The sequence below is a fragment of the Macaca thibetana genome, chromosome 15 (genome assembly GCF_024542745.1).
Source record: "Macaca thibetana thibetana isolate TM-01 chromosome 15, ASM2454274v1, whole genome shotgun sequence".
In the NCBI taxonomy this organism is placed as follows: domain Eukaryota; kingdom Metazoa; phylum Chordata; class Mammalia; order Primates; family Cercopithecidae; genus Macaca; species Macaca thibetana.
In genome coordinates, this window is record NC_065592.1 from 71,691,019 (window position 1) to 71,710,013 (window position 18,995).

At 35.4% G+C, this 18,995-nt stretch overlaps 1 protein-coding gene across 35 annotated transcripts in view; it reads left to right on the top strand.

The window, feature by feature from the left end:
* PTPRD (protein tyrosine phosphatase receptor type D) overlaps positions 1-18,995 on the top strand; it is a 2,337,809-nt gene that overhangs the window by 1,620,586 nt on the left and 698,228 nt on the right. For all 35 annotated transcript variants that reach the window (XM_050761934.1, XM_050761936.1, XM_050761930.1 and 32 more), the window contains exon 10: positions 2,986-3,024. The gene's annotated coding sequence lies outside the window, so the exon portion shown is untranslated. The remainder of the gene's footprint in view (positions 1-2,985; positions 3,025-18,995) is intronic.

Consider the following 18,995-nt stretch of genomic DNA (forward strand, 5'->3'; position numbering starts at 1 on the left):
ATTTATTATCAAGCATGAATGCCATTACTTTTTTTTTTTTTTTTTTTTTTTTTTTGAGGCGGAGTCTCGCTCTGTCGCCCAGGCTGGAGTGCAGTGGCCGGTTCTCAGCTCACTGCAAGCTCCGCCTCCCGGGTTTACGCCATTCTCCCGCCTCAGCCTCCCGAGGAGCTGGGACTACAGGCACCCGCCACCGCGCCCGGCTAGTTTTTTTTTTTTGTATTTTTTAGTAGAGACGGGGTTTCACCGTGTTAGCCGGGATGGTCTCGATCTCCTGACCTCGTGATCCACCTGCCTCGGCCTCCCAAAGTGCTGGGATTACAGGCGTGAGCCACCGCGCCCGGCCGAATGCCATTACTTTTAATGGCAAAAACTATTTGGTTGGTGCAACAGTAATTGCAGTTTTTGCCATTAAACAGCTCCCACATCACTAGGCGCTAAGAATTTTTCAGCTCCATTATCACCTTATGAGACCACTGCCATACATGCAGTCCGTTGTTGACTGATATGTTATGCAGCACGTGACTGTACTTCATTTCTAATTTGATTTTTAAGGTGTTTATGTAACAAAATATATGTTTATTTAAGAGATGTACTTTAGGGGAAGTGATTTACCTCTTAAATAACTAGACATCCAGAGACCTTTGAGGATAATTTAAAGGTTAAACTGGCAGCACATTAGGTTAATTGCTAAAATATTATATTTTTGTGTCCTGCCAACATTGTGAACATTTAAACATAAGCATTAGAAAGTCATCTCTAAAAAACACAAGAAATAATTAAAATTAGCTTCTGGCCTCTAGAACTGCTTTTCATTCTCATTCCAGTTATTTAGAGAATATACACATCCAAGTAGATACGTCATCTAGCATCCTGACGCTGGGTGCTTTTATCTATTCTCATTCAATGACCTTTGCTTCCATTTAATGACAGCCATTCACTCTATTAGATATATGCTGGCAATTCTCAAAATTAGTTGTGTAACTCAGCCTTATCCTCTGGCTTCTAGAAACCCTTACCCAACTTAACATTTCCATTTGATTGTCTCACAAGCATTTCAAATATAATATGTACAAAATGGAATTATTGTATTCCACTTAAATTTTATAATATTCTGAGTTTTTACCATCTCAGAAAATGGCAGCACATGCATCCAGTTGTTCAAACCAGAAACCTGCCCATCATTCTTGGTTCCTTATTTTGTCTTACCTTCACATTCAGTGCCTCAACCAGCCTTTTCTTTGTACCTTCTAACTATATCATGAATCAATCCAGCATCTTTTACATCTACTGTCAATGTGGTGGTCCAAGCCTTCTTACAAAATTTCACCTCCACTTTCAGTCACTGTCTCCTCAACCTAGTCATCACACAGCAAACAGATAATCTTTTAAAATAAAAATCGCAAGAGTATCAACTCCCATTAATTTATTGAATGGTTTATCCATGCATTTCATGCCTACATTAAATATATATTTCATATCCTTCCACTTTTTCAGAGCTTTATTAAGGTATAATTATCATATAATATACTGCACACATTAAAGCATGCCATTTGATGAGTTTAGACACAGGTATATGCCTATAAAGTCTTGAGCACAATCAAGATAACAATCACATCCATCAGCTCCAAAAGTTTATTTATTGCCCTTTTAATACCTCCCTCTACTCTTCTCTTCTCCTCCCATGTCTGCAGAGCACCATTGATTAGCTTTATGTAACTCAAGATCAGTTGTTATTTTCTAGGAATTTACAGAAATGAATTAATGTCTCCACTTGCCTCAGCTATTCACATAGAGTCCAGGTTAATTTCTTCATTTCCACTCTTCCAAATAGGAAAAAAAAGTGAACAAGTTTAATGAAAATCATTGAGAAAGTGCCAACATATGTGCCCAGTTTTTAGAGCTGCTTATAAATTATAAAACTCCTGAAACACTACAACACTTTCATGGACTTGTATCTTTCTCAACCTTGATAACAAATTATATTAATAATAAACTTCCAGATTGTTATTGTTGTTGTTTTGAAACAGAATGTCACTTTGTCACCCAGGATGGAGTGCAGTGGTGCAGCCTTGGCTCACCGCAACCTCCGCCTCCTTGATTCAAGTGATTCTCCTGCCTCAGCCTCCTGAGTAGCTGGGATTACTGGTGCACGCCACCACACCTGGCTAATTTTTTTTTGTATTTTGAGTAGAGATGGGGTTTCACCATGTTGGCCAGGCTGCTGTCGAATTCCTGACCTTAAGTGATCTGCCCGCCTTGGCCTCCCCAAGTCCTGGGATCACAGGCATGAGCCACTGTGCCCAGCCAAACTTCCAGGTATATAATTAAAATTTTAACAAGCCTTTCCCTCAGCCTAATTTTAAAATTAAGATTTCTTTTCTTTTCTTTTCTTTTCTTTTCTTTTTCCTTTTCTTTTCTTTTCTTTTCTTTTCTTTTCTTTTCTTTCTTTCTCTTTCTTGCTTGATGACATTATTATCATAGTCTGGTAGATTCTGTCTTTCTATAATAAAAATCCTGTGATGTTGTTCAAAGAAACTCAATGAGCTTTCTGTATGTTTACCAAGGAATTAAAATCTTAACAAAGGTTTTCAGTACAAGAAATACTCCCTTTTGTAAGAATTCTTCATAGGTTTTTCTAGCATGTTTGTTTTTATTGAATGATACTTGATGGTTCTATATGTTATTTCTTTTCTACTATATATAATTTTAATTAGGGAATACATTTAATATTTTAAAACTATCATTTCTTTTTCCAGAATAATCATAACATGTTTTGCTTCTTGTTGCTTTAAAAGGAACATTTTAAATTGCTTTTTTACAACAATAAGTGTGAAAGGAAATGCCAAAATACAAACAATTTCACTTCTTGTTGGAATTTGACATTTCTACTAGCTAAGTAATATAAACATGCATCACCTAAATGAGCAGTATTTTAATAGCATCATTTTCACATTTTAATTGTTGTCACATTTCTTCTTTGTTTAGGGAGACGTCTGGTGAACACCCGTGGGATCTAAAGAACAAGTAAGATTTAAAGCATGCTGGGTTGTGTGCCTGACTTTCAAATTTTATTTATTTTATTGCTTAATAGTGTTTCTTTACTACTGTGGGTTATAGCTTCTTAACAAAATTGTTAGAAGTTTTATTATGGAGTATAAGGAATAAAAGTGAACTTTCAACACTTTCAAATTATTTGGAGTCTTAAAATATATACATGAATTTTCTGTATGCAGTAGGCAGACACAAAAATACTATGTCTTTATGGACATAGATAGAGTGAAATTTCAAGTCCTAAATAATGCGTATGCTTTTATGCAGAAGAGGAAATACACATCTATAGACTGAGTTTTTACAAGATGATTTTTATAAGATATACTGTTTTATTTAACAATTGTCTTAGTGTGACCTCTAGCCTATCAATGGAGTAGGTCAGTGAGCAGTGAGTAGTTGATTCATTTCCCGAAACTCCACCTCGTGTGGAACATGATTCTGTTAAAACCAGAGTATGAACAATACAATGACCACCCAGTATTGGAATGAGATGTGTTGGAATGGTTTTGAGGGAAACTTCAGTTAATGGAGTGGGAAGGAGAAAGTGTGAAGTGCAGTTGAAAGGAAAGCAAATAAGTAAGAGAAGAACTGAAAATAATAAAGAAGAGAAGACAGATCTTCAAAGAATAAACAAATAGAGTAAACAAATAGATTACATATACTTGCACTTCATTGCAAATATTTGGAAGAAAGAAAAGAGAGGTGGAACAAATAAAAAGTAGTAAGTACAGACTGGAAACTATAGAGACAGGATATTCAATAAATAGTGCTTAAGAGAAAGGGAAAGAAAAGAGTAGTAAAAGTAGAAGAATGTTCCATTTTAAATTTTTGCTTTTTCACTTATTTGACAATTTACGTAATTTAAACTACAACTTGAATGGTTTACAAATAGAAGCCTTGAATATTTTTATCTATTTCATTGAAAAAGAAAAAAAAATTCTAGTCATCATGCAATTATTCGATGTTTCTGAGAATCTTGTTTTATGCTCAATTTAAGCCATGTTTAAATGAAGAAAATGTTTCTTGATTTATTTCAAGTTTCCTTACTAGAGTTCTAAAGTTTCTATATTTATGAAATCACTTGATTCTAAAAAAGGGAAAATTGTACATTTAAGGAGGTGAAATAAATCATTAAAATGTATTTCTACTCTGTGGAAAGCATATGTTAAACAATTCAAATTTACAGTTAGAATGGTTCAAATTATTCCTGCATTCAAAGACACAAAGCCCTAGAATTACCCTGTAGTTATCATGTAATTGCTATTTGCTGGCAAAGGAAAGGTTAACAGTGGTGCTGATCTCAACTGTAATACACAGATTTACCAAGGAACCTGTAGAACTGAGTTTTTCTGTCCAAAGAATGAATCATAAAACTCCAGCAAAATAACCTTTCTTTTCATTGGCATAAAGATAAAATAAGTAAAAATTCCTTTTTAGCAGCACTTGGAAAAGTATGGTTCTTCATTTATGGTTGTTGCTGTTTTTCATTGGTTTGGGTGGCTATTATGTATTAATCATTTATCACAACAAAGGGATTTTGTTGTGATGATAAATATTACTAATAGTCGCAGTGAGTTGGAGAAAATTACTTGGTTATTTACGATCCATTATGTATAATACATATCACTACTAGGCCACCACACATTGTTTTTTATAACCATAGAGTAGAGCTTCGTGGGAGCAAAATCGAAAATACCCATTGACTCTAAATCCAAAATACTGAGTAAAATTCCAGCACCACCATTAAGAGCCACTTTATCTTCCCGCTCTTCAATGTTTTCCTGTTTAAAATGAGAATACTGCCTACTGACAGGATTGCTGTGGTATTTGAGCAAGTTGTCAAACTGAAAGTACTTTGAACTTGGTCAACATTGCTGGATGACATAACTGGGGAGTCTTGGGTTCTAGCTCCCTGCAGGTGAAGCCACCCAAATGACTTTGCAAAGATTGCTACAGGTGTTTGTACTTGTGATTCAATGTTATCATTTTTTAAGTCATTTAGGGGGTAGGTCAAACAACCATTTAAGAAGCTTTAGTCATCAGCCTCATTGCTCCGGATCTGGAGTGGAGCCTCATAAGAATATCCTGCTGTGGGCACCTTACATTCCTCTAATGGAATAAAACTAGGACCATCTCCCCCATTTTAACCAGTACTAGGCTGCTTGGTTTTACATATATTCTCTCATATAAATCTCAAATCAATCATTTGAGGAATATCTGTGTGTCTCCATTTTTAGATGATTTTCATAAAGGCTTAGTAACATGACTGAGGTAACACAAAGAGAAAAGAGAAAGAACTGGAATTGGAACCCAGAACTTGTTCCACAGCCCATGTATATTACAGATGTATTTTACTGCCTTCCTCAGTGAAATGTAGTATTTTTAATGCAACTATTTGGGGAAAATTATCACAGTAATTTTATCCACACGGGTGTGGAGAAAACATTTAATATAAAAGACAAATGTTTCAGGGAGAGGAAAAGCAATTTCGGTTCCCAAGGAGGGTGACACCTGCTGAAAGGGGATGCAGTAAGGCAGTCTCAGAGTTGTGCCTTGGACAAGCCCTGTGGGAAAGCATTAGTGAGCATGTTTTTTAATCCTACAACTCTTTCCTCCTTTGGCAGTTAACAGCAAATTCCTCAAGCCCTACTGCCTGTGCTTTAAGGCCCAATTCTTCTGCATTCCTATGATCATTTAGCAGAGGGAAGACCCAACTCTACTTTCTTTCTAATTATTGGCATTTCTCACCTCCATAACAACAACAAAGTTTGTGCCCCTGATTTTCTGCTTATGGTCTGACATTGGTGATTGATCTAAGTATGCTTGCTGAAGTCAGGGAAGATGGTAATTATTATATCCAAATGTACATTGAACAGTCCTTTTAAGGCTCCATTCTCTTCTTCTTCTTTAAGAAAAAGTAAGTTATTAGAAAGTAATGAAAATAAATTATTTTGTTACAGCAAAGGGGTCCCGATCCAGACTCCATCCAAGAGAGGGTTGTTGCATCTCATGCAAGAAAGAATTCAGGGCAAGTCCATAGAGTAAAGTGAAAACAAGTTTATTAGGAAAGTGAAGAAATAAAAGAATGGCTACTCCATAGACAAAGCAGCCCCGAGGACAGCTGGTTGCCCATTTTTATGGTTATTTCTTGATGATATGCTAAACAAGGGGTGGATTATTCATGCCTCCCCTTTTTAGACCATGTAGTGTAACTTCCTGACATTGCCATGGCATTTGTAAACTGTCATGGCGCTGGTGGGAGTGTAGCAGTGAGGATGACCAGAAGTCACTCTTATGGCCATCTTGGTTTTTGTGGGTTTTGGCTGGCTTCTCTACTGCAACCTATTTCATCAGCAACGTCTTTATGATCTGTATCTTGTGCCAACCTCCTGTCTCATCCTGTGACTTAGAATGCCTTAACCCTCTGAGTATACAGCCCAGTAGATCTCAGCATTGTTTTAGCAGCCCCCATTCAAGATGGAGTTGCTCTGGTTTAAATGCCTCTGACACGTTCATGATTGATTGATTGATTGTTTAATTTTTTAAAAAGCTATCTAGTTAAACCTGTCTTTTTTTACACAAATTGATTTTAAATAGTTAAAATATTTTTTAAAATCCGTAAGTAATTCTTACTCTACTCATTTATGCACATATACACTCACATGTACACGGACATAGCTACACACACACTTATACATGTATACATGTATACACAGACTATAGCAAGGTCTTTTATCCCCTTTCAATGAAATATTGTATTCTATAGAATAAATAATGTTGAAAAAGTGATTTTGGAGAAAGGTGGAAAAGTCTTAAGTGTGTCATGTATAATCTGCACCTTTCTAAACATCGTGTTTTAAGTAGTCATCTTATTTCAGAAATTAGAGGCTCAATGTGTTTAGAAATACATTTTCATCATGTTCATACACAATATAGATTTCTCCTTCCTCAGATTGTCTCCTGTGTAAACATACTGCTTGATAAAGATGACAGTCAAGTTAACTTGATTGCTGGATAGCTGTATTGTTATTACCGTAAATAAACACACATATTTCCTCTTTGGATTATTCCTGGTAAGAAATCTCTAGACAAACACAATGCTTTCTTCTGGATTGATTGTGATCTTACTCACTCTAGGTAATCACATATGTATCGTTCATATTAATAGTTTTATAAAACTGAATTTAATATGTAGAAAAGTTCAGAGGAAAAGGGTATACGATTAGGTGACATTTTTAAGGGCATGGCTAAAAGCAAAAATATTATTGACAAATCTTTGGAGTCTTATACAATAAATGGAATCTAATTTACACAACATAAGCACATTTCTGTTCAGATTGTGAGAATGAAGGACCATGGAGGAGTTTTATTCAAAGATATCAGCTTTGCTCAAGAAACTCAGATAAATGCTTCCAGGAAAACAACAGCAACAACAACGAGGTAATAGCATGGACCAAACAGTTATTTCACTCTTTAATTCCAAAAACAGGTATTATTCCTCTCTGAGTATCACATAGAGCTTATGATTTACTTATTATAGAAAAATGCTTGTTATCTACAACAAGTACTGATTGTGAACATCAGAAGATACCAAGTACACAAAAATGCAGCAGCCAAAAGTTCAAGAGTGAGGGAGCCCTCAGTATCCAGCCTCATACTGAGATTGGTTAAACTGCAAGATGCACCCAACAAAAGATCCATTTTATCTGGGAACACCAGCTTGCACACGAATACTTTCAGGCCAGTAGAGGCCCTTTTGTGAAGGAAAGAAATGGTATAATTAATGGGACCCCAAGGATTAAACCAATGTTGACAATGGCACCTTCACCACCACTGGAAAAAACAGTGGATGTGTCCCCATACCTGTTATACGTAAGCATTCCCTGAGATTTGAGTCGACTTGGCTGCTTGGATCAGGGCCCAGGTGCTGCTTCTGTCTGCAATGCAATGCCCATACACTTGGTCATTATAGTTAATTAACTGCCCTCCAATGCTGCCTGCAATGCAGCAGGGAAAGAGAGAGAAGGAGGCTTGTTGCTTTTTTCTTTGGAGCAGGAAAAAGTAAAGCAAAACAAAAGGAACAAACAGACAAAAAAACACTATTTGTTAAACACGGACTGTTACCAAACATAGAAGTAGGGTTCCTTCCATATTTGAAGTCTATTATTAGTTCTGCTTTGTGAGTGATTGCTTCTTTGCTATCATCAATGATCAATGATAGGACCCAACAATGTCAGTGCAGCATTCTGGGGCACTCCCATGGCACATTTATTTTGCCCATCACCTTGAGAGTGGTTTTCAAGATTAATTCTAGTGTCGGTGGCCTCGTATATTAATTATTGCTTCAGAAAGGCTTCATCGGAGTTCAGTCATTCTTTTGTTACTTTGATGTAAACCCCCAAAGCCTCAGATATTGAAAAAAAAACCAGAAAAACATAAGAAGTAGCAAGAGTTTTCAAATAGCATTGCTACTTAAAAAAAAATTAAAAAGAAAAAATAAAAAAAGATTACCTGTGTTTCTGCATCCCCCGCTTTAGCATCTTTTCTTTCTGCCCCTGTTAGTGTCGTCTGTTGTGTTTATTTTTTTTTCATTCAAAAAATTTAGACATTCAAAATTTTGCTGAAAATTTCACCTAAGACTGTGACCAACTGTCTGGTATAAATTGAATATAGATTTCTAGAGATGTAGGCCAGTGGATAATGAATACAAAGGCAAGTCACAGATTTTCTTTTAGCATTGCTGAGTCTTGTGAAGTTTTATCTCTGCCTGATGTTACAGGATATAGTGGCAAGAATATACACCCTCATATGGCAGAAAATAGCAATTTCTTATCCTGGATGGCAGAATGGCAAAAATACATACATATGGCATCAAACTTTAATTGATAGAACTTGATAAAAAAATTTCAATACTATTCTGTAAACCTCCTTCAAAGTCTGTTTTGTTCTCACATCCACTTAAAGTAGAACAGTCATTAGACATTGTAAATAGTTTTCCCTGTCTGCTTGTGAAAGGAAAGCATCTTACCCATTTGATATTTTTAGACACTTATACCGCCTATGGAATGTGCCTACATAACTCCCTTTCATGCATGGATTCATCACTTCTAAAGTCATCTTAAATATGATGAATAATGCTTAGTTCATGGTCCTCACTCAGTCAATGTTTATTAACCAAATATGTATTGGGCAGGTTTGTTAGTGTTCTGTGATAGGTAAGAAACTCAGAGGATTAGCACAAAATACATTTATTATCTCTCACTTTAAGGTAGGAAATGTCTTAGTTGGGTCCTCTGCAAGAATGCAGTCAGTGTGTCAGTCAGGGCTTAGTTCTCATCTGGAGGCTTGACTGGTGATGGATTCACTTCCAATTTTACTCGAGTTGTTGGCAAAATTCATTTCCTGTAAGACTGAGGGCTTTGGCTTTGGCTGTTGGCTAGAGGCTTCTCTCAGCTCCAGGAGATGCCTGAAGTTGTTTGACTATAGCTTTTTCCATAGGCCCTCTCACAACATGGTACCTTGCTTCTTCAAAGTCAACAAGGGAAAGGGACACTTTCTATTAGCAGTCTGATAGCAAGGTGGAGGCTTATATAATGATTCAAAATCAAGAGAGTAAAATCCTATGATCTTTCCCAAGTTCTATTGGTTAGAAACATGTCACAGGTCCTGCCCACACTCAGTGGGACAGGGTTATACAATCTGCACACCAGGAGTAAGAGACCACAGGAAAGACCTGAGTCTCTTTGCCACAACAGATACCATCAAAAGAATCAGTGCCAGGGCCTTCCCTGAAATCCTAACTTTGAACTAGAGCTGAAAATCACATTAGAGAAAGAACATCTTAGTTTGGTCTCACTAAAGAAAATGAAAAATGTTTGTTAAAAGACCTGTGGGGTGTAGAGTTATCACTATACTAGTTTACTGAAGTACAATGGGCATTTCCCATTGTAAGAGGTAGAATCTTCAGGGAATAGGGATGCATTCTTAGCTACTCTGGCAAGGAATAGCATGTGACCCTCTTTCTTTGCTAGTGCATTCAGAGTCTTAGGCCTTTGAATAACACAGTTTGTTCTTAATGTATACCTCACTTCTCTACTATTGTTTGGCCTATAACAACCACAGAGGTAATTATATCCTATGTAATTATATGCTGCAGTTAATATGTATTTTACCACATATTTATCCATAGGTCTGTTTTCTCAAATAACCACTTAATTCTACGATATTTAAATGAAAAGCTCCAGGCTTACTAGTCTTCTAGGATGTGAGAAAAATTGATGAATTATAAGCTGTTTCCCCCAAAAAACAGTATGTTGGGATACATGAGACCATATAAATGAGGGAAAGCTATGGTTGATGATTCCTGAAAAGACTCCCCCCACTTTTGTATCTTCCTGGAGTTCAAAAACTGATACTATTTCTAAATACCCCTACAGACTAGAATTGCCACTCTCTACTTAGGAGACACATCTCTAAGGAGACCAGGATGCACATATCAGAGCAATTTTAACTAGGGCAATCTAAATTATGAGCATGCTACATAAGAACCCTAGGCCAAAGGAAATGTTTTCTGTAAAAAATAATCAATATTGATCATTAAAATGTAAAAATAATTGTATTTATTCATACTCTCGTGGGGGACTCCCTTGGTGGCTGTTGTGCAATAAGCACATAATATTTGTCTGCCAATCACTAGCCCAGCTCACATGTAAAAACGATCACATGACAATCCAGTGCTTGTTTACCACCCAAGATTTTGTCAGCAACTGATGGCACACTCAAAAAGAGTGTTGTTAATAGAGGAGAGCTTAATCAGTTGACTATTTACAGAGGGATGGACGAGATGAAAGGATCAAGGATCATCCTGGGTTAACTGGAAGCTACTTCCACACCTTGGCTTGATAAGGTTATCAGAACCCAGAAAGACCTGCACTGTTGAAGAGAGCCACCCAATAAAAACCTAACCTCTAGTGCAGAAAAGCAACATGTGAAAACGTGCACTGGCAGATAGAGAGCCAGGGAAATAAATAACACAACTCCTCTTTCCTTTTATCTTCTAATATTCTGCTGGTATTTCCCATTGCCTGAACTAACAAGAAGCCACAAAGCAAGAGAGCCTGGTTGATGCAGTCAATAAATGTTGAACTCACCTGCAGAGCAGGGGGATGAAAGGTGAGAATGGAATATCATATAGCATGTCAATGTGCATCAGTAACTCAAAAAGTCTTATGGATGATGTTGTCCCATTTGTATTAAAATTCTAACTTTTGTTCCCAGTCTGACTTTTATCCATGTGTCTTTCTTTTAGGCTTGGAAAATATTGGTCAAAGATATGTCGAATCTGTTACTTTCTAACATTGTTTTAGAAACTACATCAACCATCTACTGAATTTGTTCAGATTTTGGCCTCTTTTCAGGAATCTGGAGCTTGTAGGAGGAATTGCTGAAATCTTGAATGATTTTCTAACCATTCACAATTATAGTTTCCCCTAAGGCAATTCCTAAGAATTTCCATCTTTGTGCAGGCTGGTCATGTTTAGGACATTTCTGTAACTCCAAGTATCTTTAAAAGGAAGGCAAAACATTACTCAGGATCCCTCCATAGAGGCCCCAAGTCAACCAGGCTAGCAAAAATCTGGAGAGAATTTATGAAGATTATTATAAATTATAGCTTATTATCTAGTATTTTTGCAATCTGTCCTTATACTCGTTATGTGGCCAAAGCATCCAAAAAACAAAAAAAAAGCTTTATGCCTAGATGTGAGCTAGAATATTTCCAAATTGGCACATACATCACAGAATGAAATCCTCTAGTTTTATCCACAGATATACCAATATCATCTACATCTAAATTATATTAACTCTAACACAAATCATCATTCTACTTGTTTCTTATTTCTAAGCACTCATACAAATTTTTACAGGTCTTTCCAATTTTTTTTTCTCCACACCGACTGGCTTCTTATCTTCATATAGTTTTCCTCCTTTCCAGTTTTAAATTAAAATAACTGCTGAAAACCACCATGGCACACATTTACCTATGTAACAAACCTGCACATCCTGCACATGTACCCTGGAACTTAAAATACAATTAAAAAAAAAGAACTGCTGAAATTTGCGGAGCCTTTAGACACTTTAGGATTGTGCAACCCAGTATTTCAATTCCATTGGGGTTAAGTCTAGCCTTTCTATGACTTAGAACTAGTCTTATTAATTCTCAATTTCTCACTCCTTAAGCATGTCATATTCCTGGTAATTTTTGGTAAGATTTTGATGCTGCATATATAAAGTGCGTTGTAAATATCAAACAAAATATTGACATTGATAATGGAAAAAAGTTCCTAAATAAAATTTTGGTGAATGAGAGAATGATTTGTACTTTTAGAGCAAGGTCTACTATTTTTACACATACATTAGCCTGATTATATGGGTTTTGTTGTTACTGTTTGTTTTGTCTTTCAAATAGATTTCATCTGAAGCTGTTATGCCAAACACTACTTTGGTTCTTCATTTAATTGTAGTTATATGATATCAGATTTTCCCCTTGTTTTTACAACAAGCTCAGTGATATAAAATTTATCTTAAGCAAAATTGTCTTTATGCTTTACCTGACATGCTTCCTTAATTAATATTATGGCTAAAGAGAGGAAAAACATAAGGTTTTGCAAAGGTTCTCAAAAAAAAGTTGTAGTAACAGGGTATATTTAAAATCGTACTACCAGCAAATCTCGGTAATAACTAAGGAGATGAATTAAAAATCTTTGCAAATGCCAAAATTGTGTTAAATAGCAGTTTGAATATTTTAACCCGGAATTCTACCGTTTGATTTCTTTACAATTCCTTTCTTGCATCAAAAACAAAAGTCAACAGCATAACAGGTAAAAGTTCACTCCATCCCTTCTTCCATAGAATTATCAGACTGACACACTAGAATGCGTTTTCACTAGATAATGAAGGGGAGAAGGCCTGTGTTACCTAATAGACCCTCATGGACTGTGGCTTTCTTGGCTAGAACATAGGATAAGTAAACATCTTATAAGTTAAAAACATGAAAAGCCACCGCCATCTTGTCATCTTATCTTTCTTCATTAATTTTTGTATCTGTTTTTCTAAGGCAGATTTTTTTTAATTTCTGATTTTTAAATGATACTTGTTTTCTATTGTTTAAGGTGATTATATTTAACATCCTCTCCCATGACTTTGGCTAAGAAATTTTACCCAGAGGTCAGTAAGAGCACAAGTTTCCCCAGCAGAGGGCGTCTCTCCAGTCCTTCTGTAAAAAGGATCATCTGTGCTTATGTAACTGGGTCCCTTTGTTTGAATGGATAGATTTGTCTTTCTAGAACAAACACTCGAGTCCTATCTACAATTTTTAGGCTGCTAGAAAGACAATTCTAAAATGCAGACTATTGGGTGTCTTATTCCTGCTTAGGGCCAAGCTTTTCAAACAGAACAAAGCTTTTTATGGACTGATTCCTTCCAGTGTGTAGCCTCCTCTCTCTACATACTTTATCCCAACTTCTATGCATCTGTGTATGTATTAGCACTATGAAATTCCTCATATTTCTCCCCCAAAGTCTGTATTATTTCATGGTACTATGACTTGTATATGCATCTCATTCAGGGAATCCTGCAGCATACTAAATAAACTTCTAATAGCTCGTACTCTACTCTATTATAATAATATGTTTATATGTCTATACTTTCCAAACCATAGAGAACAATTTGAGGGTAGGGACTGCACCTGATTCTTCTTTGGGCCAAGAAGAAAAAAAAAAAAAAAAAAGGCCAGGTGTGATGGCACACACCTGTGGTCCCAGCTACACTGGAGACTGAGTTGGGAGGATCGTTTGAGCCTAGGAAGTCAAGGCTGCAGTGAGCCATGTTTGTAACACTGCACTCCAACATGGGAAACACAGCAAAGACCCTGTCTCAAGGTAATAATAAAAATAAATAAAAAACAATCCTTCCTTCCTTCCTTGGTAATCCTAGTGGATTATCTAGTAGAAAATACGCTCCAAATAAATGTTTTTGAATAAATTTATTATGTCACAGATAAAGCTTGAAAGGTCTAGAAGGATCCTCTCCAATGCAGCTGTAAGAATTTATTGACACTTTATCAAGCAAAATGAATCAACGTAATAATTCTTATCACAATCACATTGGTATATGTGAGAAAATGGGTGAACATTTGGGTCAATTGATGGAATGTGGATCTTTTTGTTTCTAGTTTGAAATGACAGAGATTACATCACCGTCTGGGTCTTATCTCTAACTTTCAATAGTTTTGTAGGTTTCAGTAGTTTTGTAGTTGATTTCTGTTTTAGTCACAGAAAGATATAGTCCCTGAATGCAAAATTGTGCTTCATTTCTGTCACAGAGACAAGAATTACCATCTTTTTTCCAATTCAGTTATAACTTATAGTTTGCAATTGCTGGAAATACAATTAGTGAAAAGAACATAAAAGCCATATTGATTTAGCGTTATTATAGTAGTCAGATTATGTCAAAAGGGAACCATAACCATCCTTATGCATGCCACATGCTCATTGTAGATTTGTTATATTTTCCACCTCTCAATGATAATGCTGTGCTCTCAGAGGGATAGTCTAATAGACATGGATTTTAAGTTAATTTGGTGTCCTCTTTATCCAACAACATCCTAAATGAGAGCAGGGCAAAAACATATGTTTACATATGTATAATACGTACTGTACACACACAACACACATCTGTACACACAAGGACATAGGATACTTCCAGCACATTTCCCCACTGTGGGAGAATATGTAGTTTAATATATGCAATAAAATAGTTTAAAAGAAAATATATGGTGTAAATAAAATAAATTTTTTTAAATAACTATTTTAAAGAAAACAAATAAAACTTAGGTAGTTGGGAAAAAATGAAGCTTCAACCAGAGGTTTATTCTTGTATATTTTTCATGTAAATTTTTTGGCCATTTACATATTACTATAAATATTATTTTATATACTTTTTTCAAACAAGAAATATTAAATGACATGATTTGGTGGAGATGTTTCTTTTAGTTGGTGGAGATGAAGTCATCATTTCCTAGAAGTTCAGCTTTCATATTATCTAATTCCCAGCCCCAAACCTAACAGCATATCACCAGTAAAACCATACCATCTTTTATTCTTGAGTGTCTCATTCAAATTGAATCCCACCTTATATTGTGTATGTATTAAGAAACATTTTTGTCTGGTAGAACTCTGATATTAGAAGTTAATTATAACACCAACTTTCATATTAACACAAATCTCATCGTCAACATGTGTTTAAATATAGCATAGTCTTCAGGAAAAATATGGCATATGGAACTCAGAGTGTATCGCTGCTGCCTTCAAAAACACTTCTAAAATAACAGTTAAGAAATTTTTAGAACACAATAGTATGAAGACACATTGAACAGGAAAAGGTAAAATTGGTTGAGAGATGTCAACAAAGTTTTGAAAGATGGAAAGTAGATAAGTTGACAAAGTGGAGAAATCTGAAGATCATGTGCCAACAGCTTAGATGGCAGTGACAAATATGCCAATTCACCCCCACCCCTCTGAAAACCTCAAAAGGCTCAGGACTGGGATGTACCAGTATACACAACCAAAAAAAAAAAAACAAAAAACAAAACAAAACAAAAAACAGCTTAACACTGAAAAGAGGGGGATTGTTAGAAAGTCTCTAAGATATGCTTAGGTCACCAAATCGCTTTCCATGTTTATATATAGCTATGGGACCACCTTTCCCCCATTCTTACAAGACATTAGAGGTATAAAACTTTGGAGAAATTGAACTAAAAATCAAGAATATCAAAAGAAAGGAGTGCTGACATGAGGCACTGGTAAGAAATTATGAGAAAAGGGACTCAGATCTATCTTTCCTAGACACAAACTTCCTACTTCAAGGGTACAAGAACAAAGACTAAAATTCAAGTATTCTGCTTTGGAGAAACATAATGGTGCTTGAGAAAATACCCACATATAATGATATATGGAAGTTGTCATTCCAAAATACAGCTATCTCATTATCCAATCACCCTATCATCCTGTCATGAAGCTCCTGAACCAACTAGCACCTCCACTGCACACATACTGACACAGAACTGCCCATAAGAGCTTCTTATAGCACAACTCAGATAGTCAAGAATGACCAGACATGCAAGGAACAGTTGCATCAACAAAAAGCAAAGAACAAAACAAAAAAGATACAAACCAGAGAGCAGAATTTTAAAATATTAGATTTATGAAATTACAACAGGATGTTATTTCAAAAATAGAATATGCAGAGAAAGTATAAAGATCCTGGGCATTTAAAATATAGCAGCTAGACAAAATGCAAGAGGAGGGATGAAGGATAAAGTTGAAAAACCACAGAAAACGGAACAAAAAAAAGTGATAATAAGAAAAAATTTTTTAATGAAAGAATTAATCCAAGATATAGAGTATCTCACTAAAATTACTTCTTTAAAAAAGACAAGAGAGACACTTTTTAAAAATCTAAGGAATTAAAATAACATAGATATAACAAGAGAAAATCTTCCTAGAACTGAAGGACATGATTCATCAAGTTGGAAGGATCCAGTGTTTTCTCAACATATGAATTTTTTAAAAGACCTATTGTGAAGCATGTCATGGTAAAATTACAGAATAACCAAGCTAAATGTTCTAAACCCAAGGGGTATAGACAGCAGGAAGGGCAGTGGTAATCCCAGGTCATACACTAGGAGATGAGAACAAGAATGACGTTGTATTTCTCAAAATAGCATTGAATACCTGCATGCTAGAAGAGAGAAACCTCCAACGTTCTAGGGGAAAAAGGATTTTCAACTTAGAATTCTATATCCATCCAAACTGTCAGTAAAGCATGAAGGGATAATCAGGTAATTTCAGACAGGCAAAGTATTTTTAAAATCACTTCCCATCTAATCTATCATAAGAAAGAACTGCAAGATATGCTTAAGCAATGTTTGGGGGGTGTAAACCACCATGAAAAAAAAAAAAGGATCCAAGTAACAGGAGGTCAAACACAGGAGAAGAAAATCTTCCTAGAACTGAAGGACATGATTCATCAAGTTGAACGGATCCAATGTTTTCTCAACATATGGATTTTTTTAAAAGACCCACTGTGAAGCATGCCATGGTAAAATTACAGAATAACCAAGCTAAATATTCTAAACCTGAGGGGTGCAGACAGCAGGGAGGGTAGTGGTAATACCAGGTCATATACTGGGAGATGAGAATAAGAATGACATTGTAGTTCTCAAAATAGCATTAAATATCTACATGCTAGAAGAGAGAAAAGGGTATTCCCAGAAAAATAACTATTCATAGGCATCTAAAGCAACAGGTCCGGATTGATGTAGGAAGGTAAAGGCATGGTGGTCTCTGAGAAGGGACTGGAATTGATGGAAAGTATGTAGCTGTTTTGGAATGATTAGAAAGAAATATTGATAGGTTTGTATTCGGTCTATTGGAGTATTTTAGAAAAAAGTAATAGGGCCAAGCACATAAAACAACTAAGTATATTTTTAAAATTCATCAGGAACTTGTATTGAAGGTATAGTTGTACAAAAACACATTAGTTTTTCTTGGATTGTATTAATTTTAGAGGCTTTGGAGGGTAATGGAGACTACACCTTCCTTGTTCCTCTGTCACCCTTAGCCATCTTTGGGATACCAGTTAGCACAAAGTCATCTAGTGTGGAAAACAAAATCAAGTGATTCAGAGTTGAAGGGTAGAGTGAAGAAGTCTATCGAAATTAAATTTTTATGTTTTCCTAAAACACATACCATATGTTTCTACATATACCTCTACTCATAACCTCATCCACAGTTTGAAATGAAATTTAATGTATCTTTTCATTTCGATTTCCTTAAAACATGTGGATGGGAGCACACACAGTCTTTTAATTTTATACTTTAAAATAATCAAGCAGTCAGAAGTTAAGATAAGTTGAACTTACTTTTGCTTGCTATAAATAGGCAAATTATTAAATGTTGCAAATAGTCCATTTGCTCTGCCCTATCTTGCTATAGGTTGGGATAGAGGAAGAAAGAGCTATTAGATTTACTGTCTACCTTTATCTAGCTATATTAAATGTAAATATGACCCCCCAATATTTTTTAAAATCACTTCTTTAATAGACAAGTACTGCTTCATTAAATAGAGGGTTTTTTTTCCATGCTATAAAAAAAGAAAAAACGTATTGAAAAATGTCTGTGAAGTCATTTGAACTCCAATTAATCCTTATCCTTGATTTCTTACTATGCCAAAGTATGAAACTTATTTTTAAATATCAGGGAAACTGATTTATAATATCAGTAATACTCCCTAAAAGTGTGGTTAGACCAGCAGGCAGATGCTTACATGATATCATTTCCCAATTTCAAAGTAAAAATAACAGGTAGATTATGTGAATAAATATGGTAATTGCAGCCCAATGGGAATTGCAAATTTAGAGTTCAATCTCCATTTTAACAAGAAGTCACTTACAGAGATAAAACTCTGGGGATCAGTGACTATTCATAATAACGTTAGTCTTTAAAATTAAATTTGTAAATACCAAGGGAATGAATGATTTGTGCCTTGTCTATTCCTTAACATAAATAGACTTTCCTTTTAAAAGTATATGTTTTGTTCATTCTTGAGAACAAGAAGAAGAACAAAAAGAAAAGAGGAGGAGAATCCAAATTTATAAATTATGCACCATTATATTTGCTGTCATAGCCTGTCTAACGTAGGAGGACCTAGAATAATAGAGTCAGACTTTAATGTTGAAAATCACATTACATCATCATTTGGATACACCTCTAATCTTTCTTTTAACAGCTAAATTCATGTGCTTCAGACACAAAAGTGAAGGAAGTCTTCAATGAATCAGTTGCACTGTGCTTCATTCCAAACCAGACAGCAGCCATCTTATGGGT